The sequence below is a fragment of the Ochotona curzoniae genome, unplaced genomic scaffold, assembly GCF_017591425.1.
Source record: "Ochotona curzoniae isolate NIBS_2020 unplaced genomic scaffold, NIBS_Ocur_1.0 contig_3190, whole genome shotgun sequence".
Lineage (NCBI taxonomy): Eukaryota > Metazoa > Chordata > Mammalia > Lagomorpha > Ochotonidae > Ochotona > Ochotona curzoniae.
In genome coordinates this window covers 17464023-17491845 of record NW_024465751.1, presented here as the reverse complement: position 1 = coordinate 17491845, position 27823 = coordinate 17464023, and the positions used below count along the sequence as shown (strand labels likewise).

At 37.2% G+C, this 27823-nt stretch overlaps 1 protein-coding gene across 3 annotated transcripts in view; it reads right to left on the bottom strand.

Annotated features, from left to right (window-relative positions):
* Nucleotides 1-27823, bottom strand: part of CSMD3 (CUB and Sushi multiple domains 3) — an 873364-nt gene that overhangs the window by 638507 nt on the left and 207034 nt on the right. The window lies entirely within an intron of this gene.

Here is a 27823-nt window from a genome sequence, read left to right as displayed (position 1 = left end):
TCATTGTATTAGTTTCAATCGGTTGTGTATTTCAAAAGATTTTGAAAAATAGGTTTAATTCAACTGAAAATATAATATGTCTTGGAAATTTCCATTGCATAAAATTAGTGTAGAAACCATTGTGTCTTCAGGAATAATTTGCATCAAGCAATATTATTGATTGCTGGGTCTTAATGTTATATATACATACAATATTACTAATAATTTTGATTTTGCAAATAAGAATCATAGATTCTTCATTATGCTTTTTTTGACCGATGGTGTAACCTACACAGTACCTGAGCATCTGTTTTCAGTAGGAAAATAGAACACATTGTTTCATAAAGGAGTTGAACCCTAACACTTCTCTTATTATGACTGCTTAAGACTGTCTAATGAATAAGTTACAAATTTACTTGCACGATATATTGCTTCATTATTTATGTTACTTGTGTTAGCCATTTAGGAGATTTTTTTTAGCTCTTTTCATTCAAGGAAAAAAATCTATCTACATAATGACCAATTATTACTTGTAAAGATGGATTGCTCCAGAATCTTAATAAACGCCAAAGGCAGATGTGTCACTCCATTTAACCACAGGGAGTAACAAAGCATTTTGTTTTGGAGACAATTTACTGTTATATTGTAGGCATAAATAACTAACTTTTTCCTATCTTACAATTAATTCATTTGCTACCATCATTTCTGATAGGGCACATGTATTGCTCTTAAAATACATTTAATGTTCATTACACATTATTATAAAAATGATGCTGTGGCTGAAATATTTGTTGCATGTTCTATCTCTATTTTTAGAGCTTGTTAGACAATTAGAATGTACTCATGGTTCTGTCTGAACATTGTGGCATATTGCAATTAGAACACACAGTCCTTCAAATCTTAACCCTCTAGTAAACTTGTTCTGTTTTTTTTTTCTGTTCCTAACCACGTTTTTTTAAAAAAATGTGTGCCTGTGCTTGCTTCAGCAGCACATTTGCTAAAAAAAATGTGTGCTTTAGTACCACCAGCAGTGTTGAATACTACACTGCAACTAAAGTGCTATACTGTCATATATTCATAATGTGACTGGTTCATGCCTATTGAACAAGCTCTGTGAAACATTTAATATTCCTCTCTAGATAAAATCTGAAGAATATGCATAAGTTTTTAGATCACAATCAGGTAAAAAATCCTCAAATGTAGAGGACTTGGAAATGTTCGTATGTTCTTATTACCAAAACACAGGTAACTTTGAAGCCATGCTAATGTTCATTACACCAATTTAGCCCTTCCACATCATTCATATGCATTCATGCTACTTAAAAGATGAGGATATTTCCTGTGAAATATATCACTGACTGATTTTAATGTTATGTAAACAGTGCATGCATGACCTAAAATGATCATGACATTACTAGGTGACAATCTTGTGACACCACTATTCTATATGAGGTTTCTCACACAGTCCCTATATGCAACTTATTTTGTCAACTTAAAAATTGAATAATTGAATAATCATTGAAAAAAAAACTCAGTTAAGCAGTTAGTGCCTCTAGTCCTGGGTACTCAAAACCAAATTATCTTAGTTTTAGTTAAATTTCTTTGCTCTTCCTAGCTTCTATTTGTAAAAAATGGGGTAGAGATGCAACAGAGAAGTGCTATCTCTTTTTCTGTATCTATGTAACATTTAGGTCCAGCCTGTCTTCTTACTGAACTCTGTGATTTCTCCCTTACATTGTAAGTGAAAGGAAAAGGTGGTGGGTATTCTCATCTTTCTCTGGCACAGAATTGGAAATACTTTCCTTAGGCATTGGCATATATTTACAGAAAGAGTATTCTTTTGCTCATGGGTGTTTTCCTGGGTTCCTTAGAGAGTCTCTGTAAATGATCTTGTTGTGGCTGATAGTATTTCTCTGGCTGGCAGCATACATTATTTTCTCATAAAGTGAAAACAGAACAGTACATTTCTGTCTTCCGAACTATGCCACATTGCTTTCCAAAGAAACCTCCTGAGCAAGATCTAAGACCATGCCAAGCTAGAACTCCCTCACAGAAATCCCACATTTGGTCAAAGGAACCATGTTCATTTATTCATCCTCTGTGTAAATGTGTTTTCTTCCAAACTGAAGCCCTTTGGGTTTGTAATAGACTTATAAATATTTCAGTTATGGATTAAATAACAATGCATTGCATCCCTCAAGCTTCGAAGCATATAAATCAGTTTCTTAACATGGTCTCCTTGAGTTTTTATAATCCAAAATCACAGCAGTGAGAAATCACTCCAAACTCATGACACGCTAAATGAGTAACTCCCGGAACAACTGACTTCAAGAAAAATCTTAATTTACATAAAGGCAATTTCAAGCCATATGTGTGACTAGCTTCCATATACAAATAAGCACAGTAACTCACTTCCTCTTGTGTTCAAAACATTATTGTTGCCAGTATTTTTTTCAAATCAAATTCTGTATTGAGCATTTGCATTTGATCTCTTGATAATGCAGAAACAATGTCAAAACAGCCTCTGATAGAATTATTAAATATTGAACCTAGACTCCTCTAAATGTTATGTACAAAACATTTTGGTTTTGTGGCCCTACCAAAATCCTAGAACTTTTTCAAATTGTGATTTCATTTGCATAAAATGCAATGTCTATTAAAATCATATGTTTTGTTGGAGTAATAATAAAACCTAATAGCACAGTGCATTATCTATTTTCAATTTTATTATTTTCATTTTATTTATAACATTGCCAAAATAGTGAAAGGCAATATTAAATAAGTAAAAGACTGTTGAATCCAATCTCTGTTCTTTCTGCTAAACGTTATTTCTTGAACTTTGGTCAAAAGAGTTGGTATATACTCTGTCAACTATAGGATAGATATGTTTATTCTCTCAACATTACTTTTTCACATTATCCATCCTAACATATTTGCTAAATATATAGTGTCGTATCTTCTGTCAGACATTTCATACAAAAACTAGACTTTAATTGCTCATGGAAAAATTTCTTAAGAATCTCAAGCTACATGTTGGATCGTATTGGTCATTTGTCAACTTTTTTGTGACATATTCAGTTTATTCACCTGGTCAGCTGTTCAAAAAGTATTTGTTGTGATCTACTAAGGGGCAGGGAGAGCCATATTAGTGTTTCTGTTACAGTCATGAGCTAGCTATCATTATCACTGCTCTCACAGTTTATTCTAAAAGTGAGTCAGGATTGAATCAAATATCTGAAAACTGCAAATCTTGCAGATTAGCTGGAAAAACACAATTTGTAATAATGGAGCATTGAAGGATGAGAATTTCCTATGAATAGTGGGTACTGGGCCAAGTGTGATGGCTCAAAGTCTAAATCCTCACCTTGCAAGCTCTGGGATCCCACATGCATATTGATTTGTGTCCCAGCTGCTCCATTTCCCATCCAACTCCTTACTATAGGAAAGCAGTGGAGGGTGGTCCAAAGCCTGGGGAATCTGTGCCCATTGGGAGATTCAGAGGAAGCTTCTGACCCCTGGTTTTGGATGAGCTCAACTCTGGCCACTCCAGGCATTTGAGAGTGAACCAACAGACAGAAGACCTTTCTCTCTGTCTCTCCTTCTCTTCATAAATTAGATCTACTTTCCCAATAAAAATAAAGTAGACAAGAAGCATAGGTGAGAGTGTACCAGCAGTTTCACTGGCAATTACACTAATGGGAAATTGGACTGTGTACTAGAACCAAAATGATGTGAAGCTATATTGTATCAACTGCAAATGGAGGGACTACAAAGGCCAAGACATTGCAGGGCCTTTATAATAAATCTCTGAAGTTTACTCAGTGAAATGGAAAGTTACTGAAAGGTTTTCAGCAAAGATATGATTGAATTTGGGTTCTGAAAAGATCATCTGTCTTCTGCCTGAAATGAGAGAGGAAGGAAGCCATAATTGATGCATATTAGGATCTCAATCTAGTATCTAAGCAAATTCTTGCATACTTTATTGCTTCCTGAACATAAACCACATCTTATTTATTAAGCATATTATTGTATTTATTCCTGAATCTTAAAAAGATTGTTCTTTTCAGTCTTGTACAAATATCATCATAAATAAAATAAATTTGAATAATCTTCAGCTTAGTGTTTCAAAATAATATTTTATTATTTGCTTTCTGATTTGTGGTGCCTAATACATATAGCATAGAGGAAACAACATGATAAGCAAACTCAGCATCTTGTAATCTGATTATGTTTAAAATACTCCTTTATATTGTGGGATAGTGATCTTTCTACTTTTTTTCTTTTTTAAATTAATTATTAAGCTGATTATTTGCTGGAAAGTTGAGCCTGTGATTATAAAGTTAATTGAAAGTATGTTATTACAAAAAAACATGCTAAGGGGAAAAATAAAAGGGATGGGAAGAAAATAATATATTCTTAGAATTGTTATTTGTAAAATCAATAAATCTATTTTCCCTGTGTTAACAAAAAATTAAAAATGTAAAAAAATCAGTTTTCCAAATTGAAAAGAAGTGTTATTAAGCCCTTTGAATTCCCGTGCATTTATGATGGCTTCACAATATTCTTACTTAATTTTTAAAATTTTTTTTATTTGTTTTATTTTTTTTATCAATATTCTTACACATTAAAAATATAGTGGGTAATAAAGACTTATAATAATATATCTGTACACTTGTTCTAAGAAAAGTAAATAAGAAATTATACTTAAATTGGGTTAATTTATATTCCCATGTGCCTATTTAACCCTTAAGGATTTTGAACTTACTCTAGTGTTATGAGGAAATATCAATTGACTCAAATGTATTTATTAAAAACTATAGCTTTTAATTAGCAGAAATGTGGAGATTGCAAGATGGCTGAATATGGAAAAGACTTCCTGAGTTTGACCAGCAAAAGATAACATAAGAAATATGGAGAAAGTAATGTAGAGAGGTAGAATTGGAAAGAAGTTTGCATTGGAAGTTCCATGGGGGGAAAAAAAAAAACAGAGACACTGGATCAACATGGACAGTACAAACACAGCTGAAGGATGGAGGAGAAGGCAACTTCTGAGACTGTGGTCAGAGCCAATTGCAACATCCTGTGCTCTGGTGGAGTGCATCTGAGAGTCTTTTTTAGCCTCTGCGGGTCTTAAGATATTGCTTTGTCTTGCTGGTCACTGAGTGTCCTTGTAGGGAGATGGAAAGAAACAAATGTGCTTCATAACTCCCTGCTATGGCTCCAGGGCCAGATTCAGAGTGTTCTGCAAGCTTCTCCCTATATGGTATTACCTGCGATACTGTGAGGTATTCCCATCCTACAACCCTATTACCAGCTCTGGAGCTGAGACTTTTTAAGGGAGGGCACCCACTGGCAGCTGGCTCTAGAATGAGGTAGGCTCATGGGACTGAGTGGATCTTCTGCATGCCACCACTGTCACAGTCTTGCATGCTATAAGTGTGGAAATTCTCTGAACTTTATAGCAGATTACGGATGTAGCGTGACCTTTAGGTAATCACTGTGTCTGGCTTCATAGGCTCAGGGCTCCCTGGCTGCTTGCGGAGGCCATTGCAGAGGGTTCTGTGCTTACACTAAGAACCACAAAATCTTTTGTACAGTCCATGCACATGCATAGGTGGGTACTGTATCCACTTTAGACTAATGGGGAATGATCACCTTAGAAGAGAAGATGTGAGGTTATGATTACACCAACTTCCCTTCTCCTGACAATGAAAGTGATCTGTCATGCCCAACTTGGGTGTCACCATGGATTCTCACCCTCTTGGCACTGCCCAGAACTCTGACCCATTCAAACCATGCCTCTGAAGATCCATTGAAGGAGCAAGCACTCCACTAAGCCACAGCAGCAAAATTCAAAGATAAAAGCAACTAGAGAAGAAAACAAATAGCATTTTCACAAATACCTAAGGATAAATGCACACATACAAAAAATAAGACCAGGGAAGAAAGCACAACACCACCTCATTATTAGGGCATGAAGTTATTAATTGATAAAGGACTGAACATGAATCTATGATACGAAGAAATCCACATACAACATGGATGAAACATTGAGATATTAAGGACAAATTAAACTAAAATATTAAAGATGAAGAATTCATTATGTCAAATAAAAATACAATAGAAAGCCTCAATAGTAAGTTTGGTGAGACACATCCTTACAAGTATCTTCAGACAAAAACCTCACATTAACAGATTGAAGAATAAAAACCACACACTTGTCTAAAGAGATGCCCAAAAGGCATGTTCTCAGCATCTTTTCATGATAAAAGCAATGTGGGCATAGAACAATCACTCCTCAGTGCTGTTAAGACAATATATGAAGAAGCCTAGCCAACATCATATTGAATAGATAAAAGTTGTACGCATTTCCATTCAAGCATGCCTACTTTCACCATTGTTGTTCAGCATAGTTCTGAAAGTTTTAGCCAGAATCATTAGGCAAGAAAAAGATATCAAATGAGACTAATTGGAAGGGAGGAAGTTAGATTTTCCCTGTTTGAAGATGGCATGATTCTATACATAGGGGAAAAAATAGGCTGTACTGAAAGACTATTGGAACTCATTTAAAAAATGTAGTATATAAATTCAATTCACAGTCCCAGCTATAGGCCACTGCCTAGGTTGTCTTGCACCCAGACAAGAGTTGCATGCTGGGAGAACAGCAGTCAACATCTGGTGATCATTCTTGGCCTAGCTAAGACCAAATTTGTGTGAGCTATGCCTGTGTGTCAGCATATTTACTTATTCTGTATTGTGGCTTGGAATAGTTATTATCATCAAAATTTTTATACTACCAAAAAAAAAATTCACACATTAACTGTAAACCCAATTTAAAAAATCAACAACATTCTTCTCATTCAAAAGCACAAAGGATCTCAAATAGTTAAAACTGAATCATCATAATACCAGACCTTGAGGAAACATACAGGACAGTTATAATGAAAACAGCCTGATATTAGCACTGAAATAGACATGTGGACTAATGAAACAGAATAGAAACCCCACAAATCAATCCACACACCTACAATCAACTAATCTTTAACCAAAGATTTGAGCTAAAACTCTGGAGAAAGAATAGTCTCTTTAATAAATGCTTCTGGGAAAAATTGTATCACTATGTGCAGAAGTATGAAGCAAGACCCCACCTTTATGCATAAACCCCTTTATGCATAGACCCCTTACACTTTATGCATAAACTAACTTAAGATGGAACATGTGCATAATTATAAGACCCCTTATCACCAAATAATTAGTTAAAAACATTGGGTAAACTCTGGAAGATATTGGCATAGACAAAGATCACTAGGAAAAGAAACCAGAGTACACACAACCAAAGCAAAATTAGGTAAATGGGATTGCATCAAGAAGCTTGTGCAATGCAAAAGAAACATTCAATAAAGTGAAAAGGTAACCAACAGAGTAAAAGAAAATATTTAAACTGTGCATCTCATAAAGGATTAATATACAGGGTAAACAAAGATCTTAATAAGATCTCAATAAACAAAGACTAGTATGCTATAAGCTGAATGATTCAGAGTACACCTAGGACTGGGAATTGTTCAAGTACTGGTAGCTGGAATGGAAAGTCCCCCTTAATTGTCTGCAGTATGCAGTAGAAATTTCTGAAAGCATGCACTTCATTAGAGTGGGAAAAACTCTTAAAAACTACCAAAGACTCCCCTAGTAAAACTTAAAAATATATCTCAAAAGAAACAAACTGCCTGATCTAAAAGTGATTTTGTTAAATATTAGAATTACTAGAGAAAATAACTGGAGACACCTGATACTTAATATTTATAATGTTGGACATCTGATAAAAAGCTAATAGCCATGCCAAGAAGCACAATCATATAACTTATAACCAAAAGAAAAATAATTGAAAACAGATCAAAAGTATGAGGGTGATGAAATTGAAAGATCAGACTTTATAACTGATAATATAACTGTATTGTACTATTCAAAGCAAGGGTTAGCACGCTATATCTGTATTTTATAAAAATCTCTTTATCTGTAGCTACATTTTATTTTTAACCATTGTTTTCTGGAGTTCTCAATATTTCTATAGTATATCTGCCTTTATGTCAGCCTATGTTCTCTTTGGAAGCAATTGCAAAGCAGTTGATATACCATTAATTTAAACACAACCCCAAGATTCTTTTTTTTTTTATTAAATTAGTTGCTAGTCGATTGTACAGTAGAATACTTAAATTAGTTCTTGCTTATTTATTTGAGAGGCAGGGAAAGAGAGAGTGGGAGGGCACTCATACTGATTGACTCATTCCTACAACATCTCAGGCATTCCTTGTGGTTCCACAATCTAGCTTAACAAGATTTGCCCAAGCTCCAACACTTGCCAGCCAATGCTGCAGCCTGCACTTATTTTGGTACATGCATGCACCAGTGGATGCAATCGGTTAGCCCAGCCTGGTTCTTCCCCTAACTCAGTTCACATGCAGGCCAGCAGATGTTATAGGCATGTGGTGGCCTGGTCTGTCACCAGTCCCAATTCTCATGCTCACCAGTGGGAGCAGTGCCTATCAGGGAAGTCCTCACTGCTCCTCACCACCACCAGGCTCGCACCTCTCCTCCCAGGTCTCAGGAGTGCTGGTGGGTGCTGTAGCCAGTCTGGCACACATGTATGCCATCAGGTATTGTAACCTGGTCTGATCTGGGCTGCTCCCAGCCTTAGTTCTTGCACTCAACTACAGGGACTTCATCTTCATCCTGACAGAGGAGTTCCCCAAGCTCCTCTACCAGGTCTTTTCCTAGTGGCAGATCTTGCTCATACCAGTGGGTCCTTGGTCCAGACTGATTTAGTTCACCTCCTGTCCTGGCAGAAACAGTGACTTTTTCCAGCCAGTCCACACCCATTACGGTTCTTACTTTTGGATGTTACAGCCCAACAAAATCTGGTCAATGCTGATACAGCTCTTGCATGATTCAGCAAGTGCTTAGACCTAACCCAGCCTGTCCTACACTCACTCTGACTCTCATGAGCACCAGTGGGTGCCAGAGTCTAACCCAGTCTGGTGCACCCCAGACTCACTCCACATCATGCCAGGGTCTGCTACAGTCATGTCCAGTCAGATCACCAACCACATTCTGGCTCTCACTTTTACCAGTAGTAACTACAACTCCACTAGGATGTCCCCTTATCTCCCAACAAGGTGTGTTTCCAGTCTCAGCTCTTGTGTGTGCCAGTGGTTACTCTAACCTGGCTAAACATAGCCCATGCCCTGTCTTGGCCTTTGCCATCAGATGCTGCAGCCTAGCCTGGCCTGTCCCAGCCCTCCTGCAGTTCCAATTCATGCCAGTGGATGCTACAGCCAAGCACTACCTAGTCTGCTCCCATCCCTGGCTCATGTAAACTGTTAAGTGTAATAGCCTAGCCTGGCATTACCTGCACTGCAGCCTGAATCATGCACATTCCAGTGGGCTAAAGATTGCCCACCTCTGACTGGTCCGCGATCCTCCAGAACCAACCCACACACTTGCTGATGGGTGGAGTTACCTTGCACAGCCTGACCAACACCAAGGCCTGAATCACATGCTCATGAGGGGAGTTGCCTAGAATTCCTCAGCAGGCCCACTTCCAGACCTAGATCTCACATGTGTTGGCATGTGCTAGGCCCTTTCCCAGCATACACTTACCCTTCTGTTCTGGCCTTTGTATGAGCTGGTGGATGTTATAGCTATGAGGTTAGGAAAACTATAATTGAGGAGGTAGATCCAAAGCCAAATGTAAATGAGTTTTGGATACTCAACCCTTTTGGATAATTTAGTTTTTGGCATAAAAAGTGAAAACTTGGCTGCATAGGCATATACCCAAGAGTGGGGGTGGAAGACACCCACATTTACATTCAAGGCTCCAGGAATAGCAGTGCTTTAAATTTTTCCTAAATGGCTAATTTTAGCATCCATCCAAATGTCAGTGAGCCAGTTAGTGAGGTGAAGCTGCAGTTTAAATGATGTCCAAGGGCTTTTTTATACAGTGTTAACATTTGCATAAAACCAGCTTTTTGGAGCCTTGTGTTTCCAAATCAATTTAGCTTTGTGTGCTAATATTTTATTAGAGCCCTGGAGATAAAGAAGCATGCAGGGCAGTCATGTGTGGTGCTAAATCCCAAAGGACGTCTCCAGTGAAAACCAAGATTGACACCAGACAAGATTAGCAAAAGAATTAGTCATGCACGATCAACTGTGTTAAATACTGAAGGAACACACACACACACACACACACACACACACACACACACACACACATTTCTCCTACTTCTAGGTGAAGTGTTAATGCTCCCAGTGCATATTACTATATGCTTCTGAAGGTATCAATGTATTTTATGAAGATGGGTTTTTTAGTACCAACTACTCCTACTTTTAACACTACTAAGGGGGTGATGAAGTAAAAGCTTCAGTGCTCTGTTTCAGTAAATCCTGGACCTATAGGAGACTTTGCCCTGAGTACACAACGGTTCAGTTTTTATTTTAATGTGGAACTAAAGAGACATGTGCTAATCTTTAAATGCCATGTAGTGACTTAGTTTCAAAATCAAGTAGCCAGCAAACAGAAATACTCAAAAAACAAATCCATTCCCTGAAAAGTTTCTCTATTTGCTGATTAAAATAAACAAACAAACAAACAAAATCTTGCCATGAAGCAAGAGATCATTAAGGTTCAACCTCTGGAGAAATGAGGATTTACAAAAAAAAATTTAGATGTTATTTTTATGTACAAATCTTTCAGATTTCAGAAGAAGAATTGACTAAAATGTGAAGACTTTAAGAAAGAATATTTCATCAGATATCTCTCATAGCATCAAACATGCAAACAGGTTTTATTTGGCAGAATCACTTTATTTTTCTCATAAAAGGGAACTGGGATAAAGAAAAAAAATTATGTATGAAAAGGACTATGAAAAAGTTATATTCTTTGTGCCCAGTGCAGTAGCCTAGTTACTACTCATCTTGAATGCACCTGGATCTCATATAGGTGCCCATATGGATCCTATGTCTAATTCCAGCTGCCCCGCTTTCCAATCAGCTACCTGCTTGAGGCTGGGACAGCAGTTGAGGATAGCCCAAAGCCTTGGGAACCTGCACCCACATTAGAGACCTGGAAGAAGCTTCTGTCTCTTGGCTTCAGATTAGCTCAGCTCTGGCTGTTGTGGCTACTTGCCAAGTGAACCATCAGACAGAAGATCTCTCTCTCTGTCTCTCCTCCTCTCTGTATATCTGACTTTGCAATACAAATAAATAAATCAGGCCCTGTGTGATAGCGTAGTGGTTGAAGTCCTTGCCTTGCACGTGCCAGGATCCCATATGGGTGCCAGTTCTAATCCCGGCAGCTCCGCATCCAGATCCCTGTTTTTGGCCTAGAAAAGCAGTCGAGGACAGCCCAAAGTCTTGGGACCTTGCACCCACATGGGAGACCCTGAGGAGATCCTGGTTCCTGGCTTCAGATTGGCTCAGCTCCAGCAGTTGCGCTCCCTTGGGAAGTGAACTATCGGATGGAAGATCTTTCTCTCTCGGCCCCCTTCCTCTCTGTATATCCGCCTTTCCAATAAAAAAAAAGATAAATAGAATAAATAAATAAATATTTTAAAAATATATATATTTTATGTTCAGTATATAATTTTTTAGGTTTGTGACAGAAAAGAGCTAAGGTGCTTGTAGTAATTATTTTTGTTTTCTCTTGAGAAGTTATGATCATTGCTACATGCAACATTCTGGAATATAACTAATTGTCAGGTATGCTTGGATTTAGAAGTTGAATTGATTAAGTATGTATATGTCACAAACTTAAGCACTTTGCTTATACTGTTAACATGATCATATTCTCAGAGCTATTGTGTAGATGAGATGTTAATCAAATACATCAGTTACATCATGAATAAATAGAAGCATTTGTGTTTATGGAAATCGTACTAACAATGTATACCAAGAAGAATATGCCTGAAAATAGCATCCCTGTGAACCAATGAACATGTCACTTAACATGACAAAAGATAATTAAGATTGAGGATGTGATTAGGGTTGCTGATCAGCTGGCAATTAAGATGTAATTAAGGTTGAAGGTGAGATGATGAGCAGATCACCTTGGATTATTTCAGCAAACTCAATCTAATTACATGAATTCTGTTAAATCCAAGAAGAAAGAATCAGAGAGAGAAGATTATTTCAGGTCTTCAAAATAGAAGAAGGGGACAAGCAGCCAAGAAATTCAGGCAATTTTACAATGCTATGAAAAGGGATGGATTCTTTATTTTGTTTACATAATTGAGAGGAATGTGTGTTTTGTAGTAGGGTGGAGAGGGTTAAGGTATGGAGGAAGATGCTTTGAACAAATGTTTCCATTTGTTTTCTCTGGTGTCTGCAGTTGAGAGGGGCCCAGTCTTGCTGTCAAGTGGGAATGGTCATTTGATGACACCTCAGAGACCTGAATGTGGGGAAGAATGTTCTCGGGGTGTTACTAGAGTGGTGTTGGTAGTTCTGAGATGTTGTCAGCCTCAATGCACCAAGGTTGAGAAAATCTTCCCAAAGTCTATTTGCTGATCAAGTCCCCCTTAGTACAGCCACTGACCCAGACACTAACTTCAAACAAAGCTTGGCCAGGAGAGTGGTCCAACTTTATTCTGCTTTCCATCCCCTGATGTGGCACTCAACATCCTTTGCTGACCCAAATGAGCTGGCTTCCATGTTCCCTGTGTACATCTTGGAATGCTGTCCACTGTACATACATTAGCAACTGAGGATGCTCAGTTGGAATACATTTGCTCCAATGTCAAAGCACATATATTGCAATTTTTCCTATGGTCAAGGTTTGAAGCCAGTGATTCAGAGTCCCTCCAAGAAACTTCACCTGGAGTGAACTCAGACATGATTATTGTGTGCACCAATCAGTGCAGGCTCAAGTTTGCTCTGTCACTTGTTCCAACCAACACACATACTGGTGCCTACAGCTACCTGTTGAGTTCTGTCCTGAGCCCCATCTCTCATGTGAATTCATGGGTGCTATAGCCTAGTCCATCCCACCTCACCACAGGACCAATCCTCACATACATCAACAGGTGCCATTGCCTAGTCAGGGTGATCTCCAATAACTCACACCAGGCCTCACCCTAGACCTGTTTTTTGCATGTGTTGGCATGTGCTGCGATCCAGCTTGGTCCATTTCACGTCCAATCTGGTTCTCATGCACACTGTCATGCACTTTAGTTCAGCCCAACCTGACCCCACATCCAGCCCACACATATGCTGTTGGATTTTGATACCTTGACCAGTTTAGCCAGCCTCAAGCCCTGGTTTTCATGCTTACCAGCTGGAGCTGAAGATCATCAGTAGAGTATTCACAGTTTCCCTATTAGGCCCACTCCCATAGCTGGACCTAGGGGCCGCCAGAGGGTACTGTGGTCCAGCCTAATATGACTCACATCCAGTCTCATCACTGCCAGGGAGTGCTGCAGCCCAGCCCAGCCCAGCCCAGCCCAGCTAGCATGCCATCATTCTGGCTCTTGTGTGTCAGCTACAATGCACTCATTTTGGCTCTTGTGTGTGCTAATGGGTACAGCAGCCTTGCCCAGCCTGGTATAACCCTAGACCAACCTGTACTCAGTCCCAACTCTCACACATACTATGAGAAGCAGCAGCCCAAAAAAGGAGTCCCTAAAGTTCCCTATCACGTCCCCTTCCAGATCCAGGATTTATACATACTGGCATGTGCTGTGACTCAATCTGAAAAGGTTTGCTGCCAGACTTAGCATTTGCCATCAGTTGTTGCAGCCTGGCTCAGCCCAATCTGCCCCTAGTTCTTGCTGTCATTGGTGGGTGCAGCAGCCTAGCCCAGTCTGGCAATCCCTAGCTCTCATGTGAATAAGCGATCTTGTGGTACAACCTCAATTGGCCTGATCCTCACATTCACCACTGGGAGGCTCAGCACAGCCAAGGAGTTCCCCAAGTTCCTCTGCCAGGCCTGCTCCCAGTACAGGATCCCTAATGTGCCAGTTGGTACTTTAACCCAGCTTGACTGGCCTGCAGCCATTCCAGCTCTCGTTGATGGGTTCTACAGCCTAGCACAAGCTGGCACACCTCCAGACCTGGCTCAAAATTCTCCTACAAATCCTGTTTCCAGGCTTGAATCATGTGTATGCTGGCAGATGCTTCAACCCAGACTAGCGTGGCCCATTTCAGTCTCATCTCTCACTGCCAGGTGTTGCAGCCTAGCCCAACAAGATGTGGCTCACACCCACCCTTGATTTCATGCATGCCAGTGGGTACTGTAGACTGGCTCAGTCCAGGCTGCTTCAAGATCCAGCCCACAAAATTGCTGATGAGTGCTTCTGTCTTTCCTGGCCTGGTCTGTTTGCAGCCCTGGTTATTTTGTTCCCCAGAGGGAGATGCTGCCTAGCAAGGGAATTACTCAATTTACCCTACAAGGCTCGCTCCAAGGGATAAATTATTTTCTGCAGACTCCAAAAAGAATACAATTCTGCCAGCTTTTTAATTTTAGGTTAGTAAGACCTGATGTGGATCTCTGACCTATAATATTGTAAGACTTAAAGTAAGATAATACACTTTTGTTGCATTAATGCATTGTATTTATAATTTATTGAAATGTAAAATTAATAATGTTAAACATAATTTATTAGCAAGATTAAAGTGAAGACCACAGGCTTCACACACACACATACACACACACACACACACACACACACACACACACACACACACACACACACACACACACTGCATCCCTAGGTTAAACAAGTCTGCATATATATGTTTGGAACTCTTTCTGTTTATTTGGTTGTTTTTTATAGAACTTAGAGGGAGGTGAGACACATTAAGAGAGGTTGGAATTTTTATGATAGTGGTAGGGTACATGTGCATAAGGAATGACAAGATGGGCCAATTAAGCCGGAAAGCTTAAATCTTCAATAAGTTATAGTCATGAAACTGTATTCATTCTCTATTTTACCCACATACACATATTCACATAAAAGATGCATTTATGTGGAGAAAACATAACATTAAAAATATGAAATGCATCTGTATTAGATAAGTTATAGTTACATGATATAATCTTGAGCACAAAGGGATAAAAATGTATGCAGTTATGTTTTATATGCTATTTTGATTCAAGAATAAGACTTAAGACAATTAACTACTTTAAGAAATACCAACATAGATTGACTGGAAAATAAAATGCAGAAAGAAGAGCAGAAGGAGGGGAAAAGGGATGAAGAACTAGGTAGCCATGCAACTTTCTGTTAATATTTTTTTAAGTTGTTGTTCCATTTCATTTTTCTTTCTCCTTTATTAACTATTTACCCTCAACTTTTGCTTCCAGCAAAATCTCTGTTATTGTTTTTCCTTAAAATTATTTTCTATATTTTCCAAGCTAGGTGACATTTCTATCTAGGTATTGATATAACTGTGTGCTATCATGTAAAGAAGTACATTTATTTATCTCTGTCTTCAGGGCATCAAGGACTAAGAGTATTTAAAAGCACGTTTACATTTATATCTCAATCTTTTCTGACTAGCAGAACATCTTGCTTCTGGGTGGTATCTTATCTCATTTGTGGAAAGTAGATTAGGAAATGAAAAAAGATTTAAAATTAAATCAGAGTTCAGCGATTGGGTATTTGGTGTACAATTAAAATGTTACTTTGGATATGAAAATCTCAAACTATTGAACTTGGATAAATGTTCTGTCCCCACTCCTAATATTATAATAATGTACACTCTCCCAGACAGCCAGTGTTGGTTTAAGTAGTTGGCTCCATGGCACCATGTGAAAAATCCAGATTGAATTTATGGCTTCTTACTGTATCTTGCCCACAATGACCTGCGGGCATTTGGGGAGTAAACCATCAGCGAGACCTCTTTGTATCTCTGTCTCTACCTTTGCCTTTCAGATAAAAAAAATCATTTTTTTAAAAACAGAGTTCCAACATTACATATTAAAAACCACCTGTCCCCCCTACTTGATTCTCTTGTGAATATTTTAAAAGTAGGACCAATTGTTTTTTTCCCACATTCAGCTTCCTTCTCTCATAGGCATTCACTCAAACACCTTTTGACTAGGCCGGGCTATAGTCCATCTTTATGTCACCATTCACCATGAAACCTTTTTTTTTTTTTTGCTTAAACAAAAACCACTTGTGTTTTCTTCATTCCCTTGTTCCACTCTCCCATGCCTATGTTATCATCTATTCGTGTTCATTTGCTCATTTAATTTTTTTTTTTCAAAGCAAAATGAAGGAGGAGGTGCAAGGGGAGAGAAAGAGAGAGAGATTTCCATTCACTGGTTTTGATTCCAAATGGCTACAAGTTAGGGCTAGATCAGATTCCTATTTGGGTCAATGGGTTCCCAAGTAATACTTGGCACATCTTGTACTGCTTCCCCAGACACATTAGTAGGGTGTTGGATTGGAAGTGTGGCAGCCAGGACTTCAATTGGCACCTGCGTGGGATGCCAACATCACATATGGCTGCTCATAATGCAGGCCCCATGTTTACTGTATTTCTAGTAAATTCTGAAAATCTTATCCCTGTTTACTTTCCTCCTAATTTGTGTTCTTAGTTATATTCTATGGTTCTCTTTTATTCTTTAACTAATGCAGCAGAAAATTTAAAAATTCCAAAAATATGATTCAGTTTGTGTTACTCCTTCCCTATAATGCTTCAATATTTCTATTACAAATGTTAAAAAATCATAATTTTGTGCTTTAAATCCCAGAGCCCTGCCTGATCTGATCCTGAAATATTGCCTTCATTTTCCTATCACAGAAACTCACGATGGTGTTTTTTCAATTTGTCAAAAATTCTAACCTAGTTCTTCTTTAAAGCCATTATCTGTGCCTTTGCTTCTGTCTGGACTATCCTTTCTTTCCCCTTGCTGGTTGACAATGTCCCTTGTTATCATGTAGAGCTCAGTTGGACCATTACCCTCTACAATAGATTCTTTTCATGACCACTTTATCTGAAACTGAGCACTATTTCATCACTCTTTCTACAGTTTATAATGTTCATAACTGCATACTGCTGTTTTGTGTTTTTTTTTTCTGATTTTTTTTTGTCTTACTCCATTAATGTAAGAAGCTAGTAAGTTGAGGTTCTTGGTGAATCATTTAGGTCACAGCAAAGAGCTTGACATATAAAATGGCTTAATGCAAATTTTGAAGGAATAAATAAACCAAGACAGAAAGGAAGTAAACACATGAAGAAAGGAAGATAGGAAGGCAAGAAGAAGTTGACACTTATAGCTTTCTGCTTACTTAATAGAACTACATATATAAGAACAGTTTTTATGATTCTGTGTGTAAAAAATGTGGATATGCGTGCTCAAAAATTTTATGCTTAAAAGTAAGACTGCGGGGCCCGGCGCAGTGGCGCAAGTGGTTAAAGGTTCTCGCCTTGCACGCCCGGGATCCCATATGGGCGCCGGTTCTAATCCCAGCAGCCCCGCTTCCCTTCCAGCTCCCTGCCTGTGGCCTGGGAAAGCAGTCGAGGACAGCCCAAAGCTTTGGGAACCTGCACCCGCGTGGGAGACCCGGAAGAGGCTCCTGGCTTCGGATCGGCATAGTATCGGCCCTTTGCGCTCACTTGGGGAGTGAATCATCGGACGGAAGATCTTCCTCTCTGTCTCTCCTCTCTGTACATCCGCCTTTCCAATAACAAAATAATAAAAATAAATCTTTAAAAAAAAATAAAAAAATAAAAGTAAGACTGCGATGTATAATGCTTATTAATGACTACATAAATTTTAATTTTTATAATCTGTACTATTTAAATTATCATTCATCTTTAAAAATTGTGTGGAAGTGGCAACCCTAGATATATTAACTTAAATTGTAAATTTACTTAATATATGATCCCAAATGTGAAAAAATAAGTAAATATGTTTTCAAGGCTGAAAAATATAATAAATACAAATTCAGAAGTATCATTTTAAAATTCTGAACATTTTTAAAATGTAAATGAATTCTAGTAACTTAATAATTTCAAGAGCAATTTTGAGATACTGCTTCTGTTTCCTTACTTTCAAATTAAAACATAGCTACAGATTGAATGTTTAAAATTGGTTTGGGTTGTTAAGTGAATATAGTTTCTGAAGCAAAGAGAAAAGGGCAACAAAATGGCACAGCTTTCACATTCAATTGAGGGACATGGTGCTTTATCAAATCTCAAAATACATTCATATTGAAAGACTCAATTTACCAAAATGTTAACGTAGTTGAGAATGTTAGCTTCTGTTTTTAAGAATGTGTTCCATTTGTAAGCAATCCATAAGTATTTTATATTTTCTCAGAAACCTAAATAGCACATGTGAACTGTTAAATATAAAAGTAATATTAATATAGTTAATGAAGATATAATTTTCACATACATGTAATTCAATTTAATATACATTTACTATTTTTTATACTTTTCCAACTGTGAAAATTAACCTGGACAACAAATAGTTTTCTGGGTTCTTTACCCTTTAAAGGCAAAGGTGTACCCTTTAGGAAACATGAGGGCAGGATCTAGGAAATAGAACGTATGGAAAAGATAGGTTAGGTCTAATCTCCCCACCTGCAAGGATATAGGGAAATATATGCTCTTCTCCCTCCAATAGTCCTATGATAAGTAGTCACTATCTAACAGGATTTAAGAGCAAACCAGTCAGCTCACCCACTGACCAGTGTTAAGAATATTAAAAGGCATCTTCCAACTTTTTTTAGGGTTTATTTATTTTTATTAGAAAGTCAGATCCATCTTCTGTTTCACTCCTCAAATAGATGCAACAGCTGGAGCTGAGCCAGTCTTTGAAAACGAGCCAGGAGCTTCTTACAGGTCTCTCATGCAGGTCACAAAGCTTTTGGCCATCCTCCACTGCTTTCTCAGGCTGTCAGCAGGGAGCTTGATGGGAACTTGGGCAACCAAGATATGAACTGGCTTCCATACGGGATTCAAGTGCATGCAAGATGAAAACTTTAGCCCCTAGATTACCATTCTGACCCTGACATCTGACAACTTTATTAGCATAGAAAATTGCAGACAGTTTGATTAAATTCCCACTCAATCTACAAGTAGTTATTGACAGCCTATTAAAATGATGCAGTGTTTTAGGCTTTGAGGATATAGTGATGATTGTATCGTATTATTAAGAAACTGTTTTCAGGAAGTAAGTATAAATTGCGCATGGAAATTGAAGATGTATGTAATGCTGAGGAGTGGCAGGTATCCCAAGGGAGCTTCATGAAAAAGTGTAAACGTATGTACTTATTGAAACGTAACTATACAAGTAGCTAAGGGAAGGAAGTGATGGAAAAGGATGGAGATAACAAGATAAAATGAAAAGCAGCTGAAAGCAGAAGTATTTTAGTGAAATTGACCAATACTACACTAGAAAAAAAAATCACATTAACCATGGTTTTTATTTGTGGTAGAAAAATATCTCAGGAATGTCTGTAACCCCAAAATAAGATTTGTAAACTGCTGCTGAGCCAATATTCTTTTAAAGATGCAACTAGCAATTGTATGCAGAATTGTGAACTTAAGCATTTGTTTGACTTTATGAGATTTTAATATCTAACTTAATAGTAAATATTGTTGTAATCAACAGCATCTTATTTAAAGGCTAGTGGCTTAAAAATCTCATTTAAAATATTTTCATAAAATATAAGAACTACTTATTTGTTGAATTCTTTGTGCCAGGTGCTACAGCTGGTGTTTTATTTGCATTAAAATTGCATTTCTATGAAGAAGGTGAAGTAAGATTAAACTGCACCATTAGTGTAAGTCAAAGAAAGAAAATAGTGAAGATTTCTAGCATCAATGGGGCTTTCCACTGTGTAAGAACATTCAAGAATATACAAAATGCATTCTGGAAATAGAAAGGGCACAGTAAGTTTGTAAGAGCCTGTTGAATAGAAATTATCAAGCTACATGTCCTTGTTAAGAAGTGCGAAATCTTTCTTAATCTGACTTACAGGCTTATATATTTTTTAACCAAACAAGTAACAAGCCTCTTTATACAGACAACATAAAGATTACTCTTCACCTTAAGACATCATCTCAGGGTTGATTATAGTTTTCGTCAGTATATTCTTAGAATGAAAGAAGATTGACACAAATAACAAATGCAAAAATATACAAATAAGACAGTGTTTCTCAAATTATACAATCAAGAGAGTGAAATACTACCTATGAAATAGGAGAAAATATTAGCAAACCAAGCACAATAAAAAATGATACATGGAATATAGACAACAGCCAAATTCACCAACAAAAACATGAAATAACCAAGTTGAAATGGAATAAACACTTGATGTGCAGTTCCTCCAAACATCAAGTTTGAATAGCCGACAAGTCTATAAAAAGAGCCCAGTATCAGTATCCATTAAAGAAATGCAAATGAAAAGTAGGATATTCCATCTTATACCCTATAGAGTGGTTACCATCAAACAGCAACGAAATAGAAGGTAACAAGTATTAGTGAAATGTGGAGAAATTGGAATTTTTGTGTTTGTTGATGGAATTGCAAATATGAGTTTCCTCAAAAATAATAGAAAGAGAATGATTATCAATCAGATTTCTTGCTATATATCCAGGAGAATTTAATGAATATATCCAGAAAAATTTAATCTCTCTCTCTTTTTTTTTTATTGATTACATTGTATTATGTGACACAGTTTTATAGGTATTGGGTTTCCCCCCACCCTCCCCTAACCCTCCCCCCATGATGGATTCCTCCACCTTGTTGAGTGACCACAGTTCAACTTCAGTTGAGATTCCTTCATTGCAATCATATACCAAGCATAGAGTCCAGCATCTTATTGTCCAGATAAGTTCAGTGGCTTCTTGGGGAGACCTTCTCTGGTCTGAAGGTAGAGCCAACAGAGCAAAATCCCGATCAATTAAAAGCCCCAACATAACATCAGCAACGATATATAACGTTTTGGAATTAATTGACATAGTAAACAATATGTTAAAATTAAATGCAATTTCTTACCAACAACCTGTGACTACTTCAATGACATTTCAACAATTGAGGTGCAAAACAGTTTTAGGAGGGGTGTGCAGAGAATTCTTCAATACCTTGGTGAGGAGTAACCAATCTTTGTGTCCTACCTAGTCAGGTATGTGTGAGTACATACTGACCAAGCTTTCCTTGTTGTTCTCTGCCATCTATTCTAATTTGTGAATGTGTGTGTGAGCGTGTGAGTGTGTGTGTGTGTGTGTGTGTGTGTGTGTGTGTGTGTGCGCGCGCGTTGGGCGGGGGGCTCTAGAGCGACCCTTGATGGTCATTGCAGAGAGGGTGGGGACCCAAAGTTGGAACTAAGTAAGGACCAGAGAAAGCGCCTCTCCCTAGTTCTGAAGGAAGTTTACTGTTCTTCTGATTCTGAGGACCGCTCAGGGTTCCTGGCTGTTGTTCCGATGACCTTGGATCCTACAAGGAAGGATTCAGGCTTCTTCCTGTATGGTAGGTCCAAAGGGGGGGGGGAAGGTGTCCTCTGAGTTCTCGGCCCCCGAAGGCATTCCAGTTCCCCGTGGTCTCTTTGGCAGTTGGGATGGAGTCCTTGGTGCCCTTACTGATAGTCCTTGGTGGGGATCCGGGGGTCTCCAGGATTGGGATACAAGCCTCCTCCTGTCCTGCTGCTCCACTCTGGGGTCCCTCCCTGCTCTGGGCATATGACCTCCTGTTAATAGGTTGTCAGGATCACTCTTGATTCCCCCTGTAAGTCTTTGTAGTTTTACTATTGTCTAATGCTGTTTTGAATCTATGTTCCTGATAGGTTACACTACACGGTCTACTCACACATTCAAAGGAGATGAAAGATTTCTTTGCTCTCAAGCCCCATTCTAAGTAGCACAAGATTATGAAAGTATATTCGGTTTTACAATTTTTCAAAACACATGGGTTGTGACCGTATTAATTACAGCTACATCTGAGGAAGAGTTACTGTCATCGGGAGTCTTTAGGTTTGATTCACTTCCCCAAAGCCCTGAGGGTTCAGCCTGGAGCTCTCTAAGCAGCAATCAAAGATCCAAAATCCCAGAGCTCCTGGGCTGGGTGGCCAGCAGGTGGGCCTAGTGCCAAATGGCGCACTGGCCACCCGGTACCGGCTCCCCACACATGCGGTAGCCACCTTGTGAGAACCAGGCATGAGACGCCACCTGGGTCCCTCAGCCGCCATGTGGAGGCTGAAAGTCCAACCCCCCAGGGCTCAAGCCCCACCCCTTCCTGTGGTCCAGTCCCCAGCTCTAGCCCCATCCCGGGCGGGCAGTGGGACAGCCCAGACCTGCTACACAAAGCTCCGATATCCACCTCAAAGAAAGGTGGTCCACGGGGCTCCTGGCAGCAGCTTCCCACACGCGTGCTAGCCACCGTGTGAGAACCAGGCATGAGACGCCACGGACCCAGGGCCCCCGAGCCGCCATGCAGCGGCTGGAGGTCCAACCCCCAAAATTTAATCTCTTGAAGTGATATTTGTACTCCCATGTTCAGATGAGTGCTGTTCACAAAATCAAAATAAGAAAACAAACTAAATATCCATTGTTAGATGAATGAATAAACAAAATGCATTATGTATGTACAAAAAGGAAAGAATTCCTGTCCCACAATACAAGTGAAATAAATGCATCACAAAAATACAATATTGCATGATTTCAGTAGGAGAGCATCCAATTCATGAAAACATGAAGTATTTGAATGTGTTCCTAATATGTATATGTAGGAAGTTGCATAATGTTATAACATATATTCTCAGTAAACTAAGTGAGGGGCTTCCATAGCTTGAGTTACCTATGTATGCGTTCATGGTTGGACTCTAACAAGGCTTATTAAAACAAATGTTGATATTGCATAATTGACATATATTAAGATATTGAGTATAATTCCAACACTAGCTTTGAAGTACATATTACCAAATTACTGATGGAGAGTAATGAAGTAAGTGATAAAATTAATCATTTCTTTTGGAGTACATGCAATAAAAAAATATGCAAGCTATTCCTAAAATTCAGTTGACAGTAGATTAATTTTTTAGCTTGAACAATTTTATTTTCTCTTGACATTAAGTAATATATGTATTTTTGCTACTGAAGAGTAGATTTTATATGAAAATGATTTTGTGAAACTACAAAAATATTTGTGAGGAATGTATTTTAAACATCTTATTCAGTGCAGTTTAAAAGCATTGATGCATTTTTGTCAGGATGTGTGAGTTCCTTTTCTGCTATTTAAAATGTATTATTTAAATGCTATACATTCCTAAATGTTTAGGTAAAAAAGGGACATTTCAAGATCAATTAATTTCAGTTTTCATTATGTATTTTTATGGCCCAATCAAGAACACTCAGAGAATCATCCAAGTGACTAGTGCTGTTCCTCACAGGTCATTATTGGATTGACCTTTATATAAACATGTGTGAATAAACTTAAGAGCTAGAATAAGAAGTGACTTCCGAGTACTGAAAAAAGGTACTTAAAGTCTGAATTTAGGTGAGTGTTCTGAATTTGTCTGAATACTATTACACCAATTATTTAATATAACAAAAATGTTGAAAGACTAAAGCATATCAAGTGCTGCATAAGGTACTGAGAATGCCAAGAGACAGAAGATAGCACTGGAGAAACTCACAGAGATGTGTAAAAATTCCTGTAATCATAATTAAATAATATATTTTAAGTTCTATGAGAAGTATAAGGATAGTTTGGGGAAAAAAAAGAAGAAATATTCAAGTATCTCTGGTATCGGAATGCCATGCTAGGAACAGAAAACATTCTGAGATGCTGAATAACTGCATTATTGGAGGCAAGTGTTTGGTATGTTACTTCACCCAATACAGTAAATAAGAAGCTAAGTGTTGAGTAATATTGTTAGTGTGAATAATGAAGGACATTTCAGTTTACATACAATTGAAATTGAAACTCCCATCTTTAGTTATCATATTTTCCAACAGAGCTGATAAAAAAAAACTTTTGTAAAGTTAATATGTAAACTATATTGTTTAAATATTATGGAGGTAGATTAAGTTGATGAAAGCTAAAGGAAAGATATTAGAAAGCCTTTCTTGTCATTTTTAAGTAAAATGAATAGGATGAGGAGAAAAAAGAATCTACTAGGTTTATTAAGTATTCCTAGGTAACAAGCAAAACTGCTTTTTCATGGAGTTTTGGAGACAGAAGTCTGATTTTAATTGAGTTAAAGATGATAAAAGGAAGTCAAGAAGTCAAGTCAGCAAAGGTAAATATAAGAAGATGGGGTTGAAGAAATAGTTATGGGAGAAATTTCTAAAACTGAGCAAAGTGCAAAATGATTTTCTTGGTTCTTGGTTCTTGTATTCGTGCTGGGAGCTAATTCAGTATCAAACAAGATATTATTTTAAAAATGACTGTGAAAACAGAAAGAATGTCTTATTAGAATATATGTATGAATGTCTTATAAATTATCCCTGTTTAGCAACAATTAAAGCTACCCTTCAGTTAATGCTATACTTTATTTTTCTTGTCATAGAACTTACAACATTTTATAATTTTAGACATGGACTTGGAGAAGTCAGGAACTTGAATGATTTTAGATAAAATAGTTTATAGGTTTCTAGAAAACAAGTGTAGGTCTAAGTCTTAGATTTAAATGAAAAAGAACAGCTATAAGTGAAGTTATCAGCTTAAAGTGATTGAGGTAATTTCCTAGGGAAGAAGGAAGGAATGAATGCACAAATTGTACATTTTTGCATAGACATAAGCTAAAAAACCTTAAGAGAGAGTACAATTTCAGCCTGGGTTTTCAGTATACAAGCAAATGTTATGATATACCCCTCAAGAGTAGATGAAACTGGGATGCAGAATGGAGGAGACACACACAGATTTCGATAATGTCATCAGGAATAATGGAGTGGCAATCATACAGCAGTTTTTACAAAGTTCAAGTGCATCAAGTGCTTAGCTGAGGAAGGAAACATAAGAAATTGTAGTACCACCAAAACAAAAAGCAAGATTGAGATTAAGGATTTGAAAGAATTTTAAAGATGGAATTATCCTGAGACACAATTAGTGTTTACTAGAAATGTTAATATTACTGAACACCTAATGATTAGAAACTGTTTTACCAGTTTAGGCAAACACTGCGCCTGAAATTTTGTAGTCTTAAAAATTTCCTCAGTTCACAATCTGTTAGTGCTTTGCATTTTCTTATTTAGTTTGCTTCCGTTATAATTCTCTTAGTCTTTTTTTGGGCCAGTATAACAAAATACTTGAAACTGGGCAATTTATAAAGAGCAGAAATGTATCCCTTGCAGTTCTGGGAGGGATGTTGAAGATGAAGGCTTGGGTGAGCATCCATCTCCCCCATGGTGGCTGCTAATTACTGCATCCTCCAGAAAGGAGGAACACTGCTTTTGCGATGGTAAGAGGAAGTGGAAGGGCCCAGTGAACTCAGATGCTTTTCATTAATAAGAGCAATTAATTTCATTCATGTAGGGAATCAAACCCCTCATGATTCAGTCACCTCCCAAGAGCCACACTTCCCATTATTGTTGGCAGTGAGGATTCAGTTTCAAAAATATTTTTTGGAAGGGATAAAAAGCATTTGAGCTGTAGCAGTAGCAAACCACTCACAATCCACTCAAACCATATGCAATTTTTTTTTTTTTAATTACAGTGAAGACAGAATCTTTCATGTGGCTCAGCCAAGGCCCAATTTAGATCTCAGTTTTGTCTATTTTATTCTCTTTAAAATGAATACCTGTCTTCCATGAAATATTTGTGTCACATCAGTGAACCCTCATTGCATCTTTCTTCTATGTCATATGCTTTCCTGCTCTATTTTACTCTATTTACTTGTTAATATCCCCCAAATATATTTTACCATATTTATCATTTAATTCTGCCAAATACCGCAATTTAAGAAATCTCCAAAAACCAGTCAATTTAGATTTTTTTTCATCCCAAATGCTCCAGCATCCCTGCATTTATAGACTATTTTGAAGTATAAGATACCTTTCAATGAGGCCGTATCTTATTTGGCATTTTAGTGGTTTATAGACAACATAAAGGTGAGTGACAACAATTGTGATTTACTGTCTTAATTTTTTGACTTCCAAAACATGCAAGACAAACTCAAAACACATATTAAATACCAAGAATTTATAAATACCTGTAAATTCAGTATTTTAAAAATAATTAACATTTTTACATTTTTGCATAAGGAATAAATATCATCAAATCTTGGTATAAGATGTGATATTTGAAAGTGCTTGGCTTGGAAAAACAGAAAAACAATGGCCTTTTGATTTTCTTGTGGTTAGTCTCTATTAATAGTTTACATGTAAACTAATGTTTTTAAGACACATGACAACCAATATATCCTTTTTCATCTATCAATAAACAGCTGATTTTCCTTGTCAAAAGTCATAAGGAAAGTATTGTAAAATAAATGAAAAGTATTATTAAAATAAACTCAGTTCAATAACATTAACAAGGTGGTAATTTAAATTCAAATGAATACAAAACATTAACAACTTAAAGGTGTGGCTATGAAACATGATTCAGTTATAAAAATATGCATGGGAAGAAAATAGGTAAGCAAAGGCATTATAAAAATACCCTTCAATAATGTTTCTATTTGCTAATATGTCTATATTTCTCTATAGCTGAAATAAACAGTTTTTCTCTGAGAAAGCCAGTTTTTGAAGAGAAAATTTATCATTTTAACTATCATTCCATGTTTGTGCTGAAATTAACTAAAATTGAGTTTTTGTTTATATATATTTTGACCTGAAATAAAATTTGGATTTTCTTCCTAAAAGACTATTTGTCATTTTGTATATACTGCAACTTTACTTATACCATTGTTGAACTTATGACTCAATGCATTTTTTACAGCCATTGTTATTTATATCGTCAGTCATGCATGCTAGTACTTTGTGACAAATTCTACAGGAAAAAAAAATTGGAACATAGTCACTGCAGTCTAATTTACATCTCTTTTATTCACCATCTTAATTACATTGATCCATATTTTCAAAGGCAATTAGACCATATTAAGAATTAATTACTTGCTATTCCTAACCTTTCTAGCTTTATCTTCCTAACTCTATCTACTTTATCTTTTTACTACTAGCGCCCTACAATCCTGATAGTAATTATTCTGTGCTACAGTTTTGTGTACTGAGACTTCATTTCACTACAGACAGACATAAGGTGATAGTCCACATTGAACTAAGGGAAATTTAAATATAGCTGAAATCCAAATATAAATGTCTGACACACTGGAATCTGTCTTGTTACCCATATATCCCAAATGCCACCACAATGATATAAATATATACTAATTTGGCATATTCTCAAAGATCTTTTAACCATACCTACTATTATAGAAGCCTACTTAGGATTTGATGGAATTAGAGACTGAAATTATATGGCAGATTTATTTAGAAGCACATTTCAAATTACTTTCATTATTAAGACATAATAAAATTATCTTTAGTTTTTGAGGTGGGATTTGTTTATAAATATTCCTAGAGTTATGATTTATTTGATAAAAACTACAAGTTAAAATGCTAGTAAAATCACTCGCATGGAAGTATGCTTGCACCCAATCATAGCAATCATCTTTAACCTCAAACTCGATATTTACTCTTTTCCCTCAGTTTCCAGTGTGATGCTTGACAGATACTAAATATTAAATATGTACCTGGAGTAGCAAACTTTGTGGCACAGTGGGTTAAGTCGTTGCCTGATATGTTAGCTTCCCATATCAGAAAACTGATTTTGAGTCCTTGCTGTTCCACTTTCAACCCACCTCTGTGCTAATGTTTTCAGGAAAGCAGCAGCGTATGCCACAAG